General features: G+C 42.6%; 1 pseudogene; it reads left to right on the top strand.

The window, feature by feature from the left end:
• Nucleotides 1-3,105: 3,105 nt before the first annotated feature.
• On the top strand, nt 3,106-5,031 carry LOC113070725 (beta-1 adrenergic receptor-like; annotated as a pseudogene).
• The last annotated feature ends 291 nt before the right edge of the window (nt 5,032-5,322 follow it).

Here is a 5,322-nt window from a genome sequence, read left to right on the forward strand (position 1 = left end):
TTTTCACTGGACCAATGTACATTCGACATCGGTTCAAACCTTACGCAAACATTTTTTATTAAAAGTCATGATTAAAATAAGATGGCGTTATAAAAAAATTATGCATTCTTCTATAATACCTAAATAAAATACAATTTCCCGCCTCTACAGCGTGTTTGAAATCACTGAAGCCCCTTACAGTGAAAGCGTTGTCTGATGGAGATATTAAGTATTTCCTGCATGGAAAACAAAATGCAGCATCTGCTTCTACGGAGTATTCCAACCACTCCCGTGATGGATACCATGACACAACAAATGATCGATGCTGGTTGTAGCGAAGGCGAAGAAGAAAACGTCTTAATTTAACAATAAACAATACAAACAATTAACAATACAATTTAACACGCAATTGTAAGAATTGTAAGAAGGGGGGCGTGAGATCAATGCAAGCCCCCCCTTGATGCCAGGCCTGCTTCGATTAAGAAGGAATCCACAGTAAGCAGACATGTATTATCAGCCATCAGTTTGACTCTAATTAATCTGAGCACAGCATGATTGACAGAGCCTCATATAGCCTTGTGACTGAATTCTAGACATACAAAAACATTTCTGACTTTTTTGAACATGTAACACCAGAACCATACAGAAGAAGATGGTTATGAACAGATATGGTCTGTACAGGCCTTTCAGCATCGACGGACTGGGAGTGAAAAATGACCATGGATTTTCTCCCAAAAAGGCATACCACAAACAGTCGCTATTATTCCACAATATTACAGCAAAAAAAAAAAAAAAAAAAAAAAAACTGAAACCAGCACAGAAATTCTAATGATTTCCACTAAAAAAAACCACTACAAACCATTAAATAATGGCATCATGTAGTGTGTGTAGTGTGTCTCAGGACATATTACAATAAAATTGAAAGCTATCAATTTGAACATGTATTAGACTAATTTAAGTGAACTTAAAACAATCTTCACATAAACCCATGTCATATTTGGCTACAGGTGACCTTCAGCAAGCAGAAAATTTAATATACAGAAATTTAACAGTTATCAAACACTAAATTGAAAATTATATATATATAAATATATATAAACTTTATTGATTTTCTCTTTTTTCTTTGTTGAACAGACATCACAGCAGCTGGTTATTAGGATTTTGTAAACATTTTTTGGCTGCTATTACTTTAAGAGCTGCCGCTGCCACTGCTCAACATGATGCAGATCTTACATGCATCCTATTTTCTCACAAACTTTTCTGACTTCAGTTGAACCCTTTGAAATCCTTTCTTCCGAAGGTCCTTTTGAAGTGGCCAGTTTTGAGCACTTCGGTTTGGAACAACACTTCAATATGGCGGCCATGATTGTTCTCACTCCAAAGTGCCCTTTGGAGGGCCTAATATCCTGTTTGAAATGCACCGTGGGTCTTATAGTCTCCACTAATGAGCTTACAAGTTGAATCAGGTGTGTTAGATGAGGGAGACATAGTGCAACTTCAGGACAGTTTTGAAAACCACTGCATTTCAGAGACATCTTTTTAAATGTGACTCATATACTGTATAACAGATACTTCTGTGTTGTTTTGTGTTGTTCATGATGATCTGCTTCTAAATAAATGCAATTCTTGTTAAGGAAAAAAACAGACAGAAGTAGCAATTGTAAAAAAGCAATTAACAAGTCTTTCTTCAAAATGTCATGTTTAATTCAATGTGTCATTTGCCATTTCTTTGTATTTGTTTGTGAAATGTACTATAAATTTTCATGTGAAAATAATTTCAAGTAAATTTTTTTATAACTTCTTTACATTTAAGGTTTTGATGTTGTTACCTTATCAAAAACTAAGGTAGTGCTGAACCTAAAATAAAGTGCAAGAGGAGGATCTGGAACAAATGAGGAGTTTACTGATGACGAAGGGAGAATTCAGACAATATCATACTGATGCACAATCAAATAAGATTGCAATACTTTTACATTCAAACATGCAAAACAATCACGGACGAGGTAGAACTCAACAGAACGGGTATTTAAACAATCAGGAGGTGATGAGGGAACTGGAAACAGGTGGGAAGAATCAATTAACCAAAACTAGGAGGAAGGTGACCAAAAAAGGAAACAGAAAGTTCAGAAACGTGACAGTTCGCCCCCTCCCGGAACGGTGCAAGAGGAATACCAGCGGAGGGAGGGTGGAGGTTCTGGAGGCGGGCGAGGAGCAGGCCAAGAGCAGGTGACGAGGGAGCATGGAGGTAGGGACCAGGGCGGAGTGGATGGAGGGAGGAGCCAGGGAGGAGCCCGGAGCAGGAGGAGCCAGATGGTCCACCAGAGACCAGCCAGGACAGAGATCCATGGAGGAGTCGATGGCGGGAGGAGCCATGGAGAAGGAGGGGTCGACGACACCAGGGGGCCGACAGGCGGAGACTGCACCGGTGGGTGAGGAGCCCAAGATGGAGCATAACAGCTGCAGAGCCAGGGTGACGTCGAGGATCCGGAGGGCCTAGGTGGAGCAGAAGGCTCAGGCGACCAAGGCGTAGGCTGGGTTGGTCGACGACTGACCAAGGTGGAGCCGGAGGGACGAGGGAGACCGGTGGAGCAGGTGGGATGCCAGGCCACGGTGGAGACCAGGGAGCTAAGAGCCAAGGCGGAGCCGCTGGGTCGAAGGACCGAGGAGGAGTCCAGGGCTCGGAGGTTGGAGGCGGATACGCGGACTGAGGGTGGGCTGCGGGACTGACTGGCACCAGCAGGGATAACGAGGAACTGGCTGGTCTAGGAGGAGGAGAGAGAGGAAGGATGGGAGGAAGGACAGAGAGGGTATACATTTCCAGATGAGGGAACTGGAAATAGATGGGAAGAATCAATTGACCAAAACTAGGAGGAAGGTGAAACAGAAAACAATACCTTGAGTAACTTCCCATTAATATTTTTTTTGTGTGTGTCTGTGTATATATTTTTGCAAGTATTTCTATTTGTAAAGCATGACAGACAAGATAAAAAGTGTTTAATGTTTGCTGATTGTGTACTTGTTGGATAGCGAGAGAGAGAGAGAGAGAGAGAGAGAGAGAGAGAGAGGGGGTGCGTTTGTGTGAGACACTCTTTACAACTCCACCCCTCGGGTGAAATGTGACTGCCACTACAGCATGCTGATAGCTCAACTCCAACAGATAGAGAGAGAGAGCGAGAGAGAGCAAGCATTATAAGAGTGGGAGAGAATTTTACCACTGTTGACTTGTGGACAGATTCACTACTCCTTTGTGCTTTTGGCAGCAGAGGCATCTCTACTCTTCCACTCCAAACACACGGTGGCAACACGCTGACTGAACCTCCTCCACTTCAACATGGATACTTCAACAAGACAGCTGCTTATCTACCTTTTCTCTGGTGGCTTTCAAGAGCTTTCAAGCATCTTTCATGGACCAGTTTTAACTCAGAATAAATGTAAAGTCACTATTTTTTCCTCCTTCATCTGCAGTTCAGATGTGTGGAATGTGCTCAAAATTCTACAGAACGTACAAGTTGCGGGTTATGCACGACTTTCAGGACTTTCCTAAAGGAGAGGTGAAACAGAATTGATACTGTTGTTCAAGAGCAGGAAATAAGGTGGTCTAAAATTAAAGATTAAATACAATACTGCCATGGTATAGCAGGTTTAGACATTTGCAGCACCTAGCTGTCTCTTCACTGCTGCTTGTTTCTGATTTTCAGTTTGAAAAATTGCATGCCTTGATCTCTGAATACTGAAACATGGAAATTCTGATGAACATCACTCTACCAACTTATGTGAACAGCAGTCTCCCAACCACTCTGACAGGGGGTGAAGAACATGAGTTGCAGTCTTTGGTGCTGGTCATCATAGTGACCATCATCACCATTATTGTCGTGGGTAACCTTCTGGTCATCATCGCTATTGCGTGCACCTCCCAGCTGCAGACCACAACGAATATCTTCATCATGTCATTGGCATGCGCTGACCTCATGATCGGGGTTCTGGTGGTGCCACTTGGTGCCACAATTGTCATAACAGGGAAATGGCAACTCACCAAGACTTTGTGTGAGTTATGGACATCGGTTGATGTGTTATGCGTCACTGCCAGTATAGAGACACTTTGCATCATCGCAGTGGATCGGTACATTGCAATCACGCGGCCTCTGCGACATAAAGTGCTCCTGAATAAGTGTAGGGCTCGAATTATTGTTTGTGTCGTGTGGCTGGTCTCATCTCTGATCTCCTTCGTCCCCATTATGAATCAGTACTGGCGTTTGGATATTGGCAACAAACTTGAAAGAATGTAACAAGGTCCCCAATTGTTGTGACTTTATAGCAAATGTGCCATTTGTTATAATTTCATCAGTGGTTTCATTCTACATCCCTCTACTCATCATGATTTTTGTCAATGCACGGATCTTTCTCATTGCCACACGACAGGTACAGCTAATCGACAAAAACCGTTTGAGGTTCCAAAACGAGTGCATAGAAAATCAGGTACAGTCCACGGACTACAGCAACTTACCTTCGATGTGCAAAGATGTCGGAGGAACGACGGCATGGCGGGAAAGTTCCCGAAGGCTACCATTGAGAATAACCATCGTCAAGGAGCATGAAGCCCTCAAGACACTAATTATCATGGGTGTCTTCACACTCTGCTGGCTGCCTTTCTTTGTGGCGAACATCATCAATGTCTTCTATCGAGATGTGCCGAACAGGGACATTTTTCGTTTATTAAACTGGTTAGGCTACATCAACTCCGGCCTCAACCCAATCATCTACTGTCGAAGCCCAGAGTTTCGTATTGCCTTCAAGAACCTTCTTGGCTGTCCTTGGTTGCCCTTTCTAAAAATGAATTTCCTTTTCAAAGGGCTTCGGACTCGATGCCCCTGCTTCCTGGGGTCTATGGAGCCAGGAATGCCTGGAACATTCCAGAAGACCCCCACATTGCCTGAAGAAGGGAGCAGCCAGAGCAGCTACAGGAGCAAGGAGGCATTGCCGGGACTGCCACACTCCAATGACAGCACCTTCTTCAGTGAATTCTCCGAAGCCGAGGCAAAGTTATGAGTTTTTCGTCTCATCTTACTAAAGTGCTTTCAGTTAACTAGCTGTAGAGTTTTACACTTTACCTTGATAAGATTTTTTTTAGTACTCATAATGTCTCTGGTCATTTTTTCTTCTGAAGTGCAAAATTTTTGTTTATATATTTTTTTTAAAATTACTTTATTATGCATTTAAGTTTTTGGTCTGTATTGACAAACAATGAATCGGTGCTATGCCAGTAAGGTCAGTTTGCTCTATATCAAATGTCAAGTGAACTTCAAACCTGCTGTAATCATATGACCCAAAATTGGATATTGTTTT

The sequence above is a fragment of the Carassius auratus genome, unplaced genomic scaffold (genome assembly GCF_003368295.1).
Source record: "Carassius auratus strain Wakin unplaced genomic scaffold, ASM336829v1 scaf_tig00005214, whole genome shotgun sequence".
In the NCBI taxonomy this organism is placed as follows: Eukaryota; Metazoa; Chordata; class Actinopteri; order Cypriniformes; family Cyprinidae; genus Carassius; species Carassius auratus.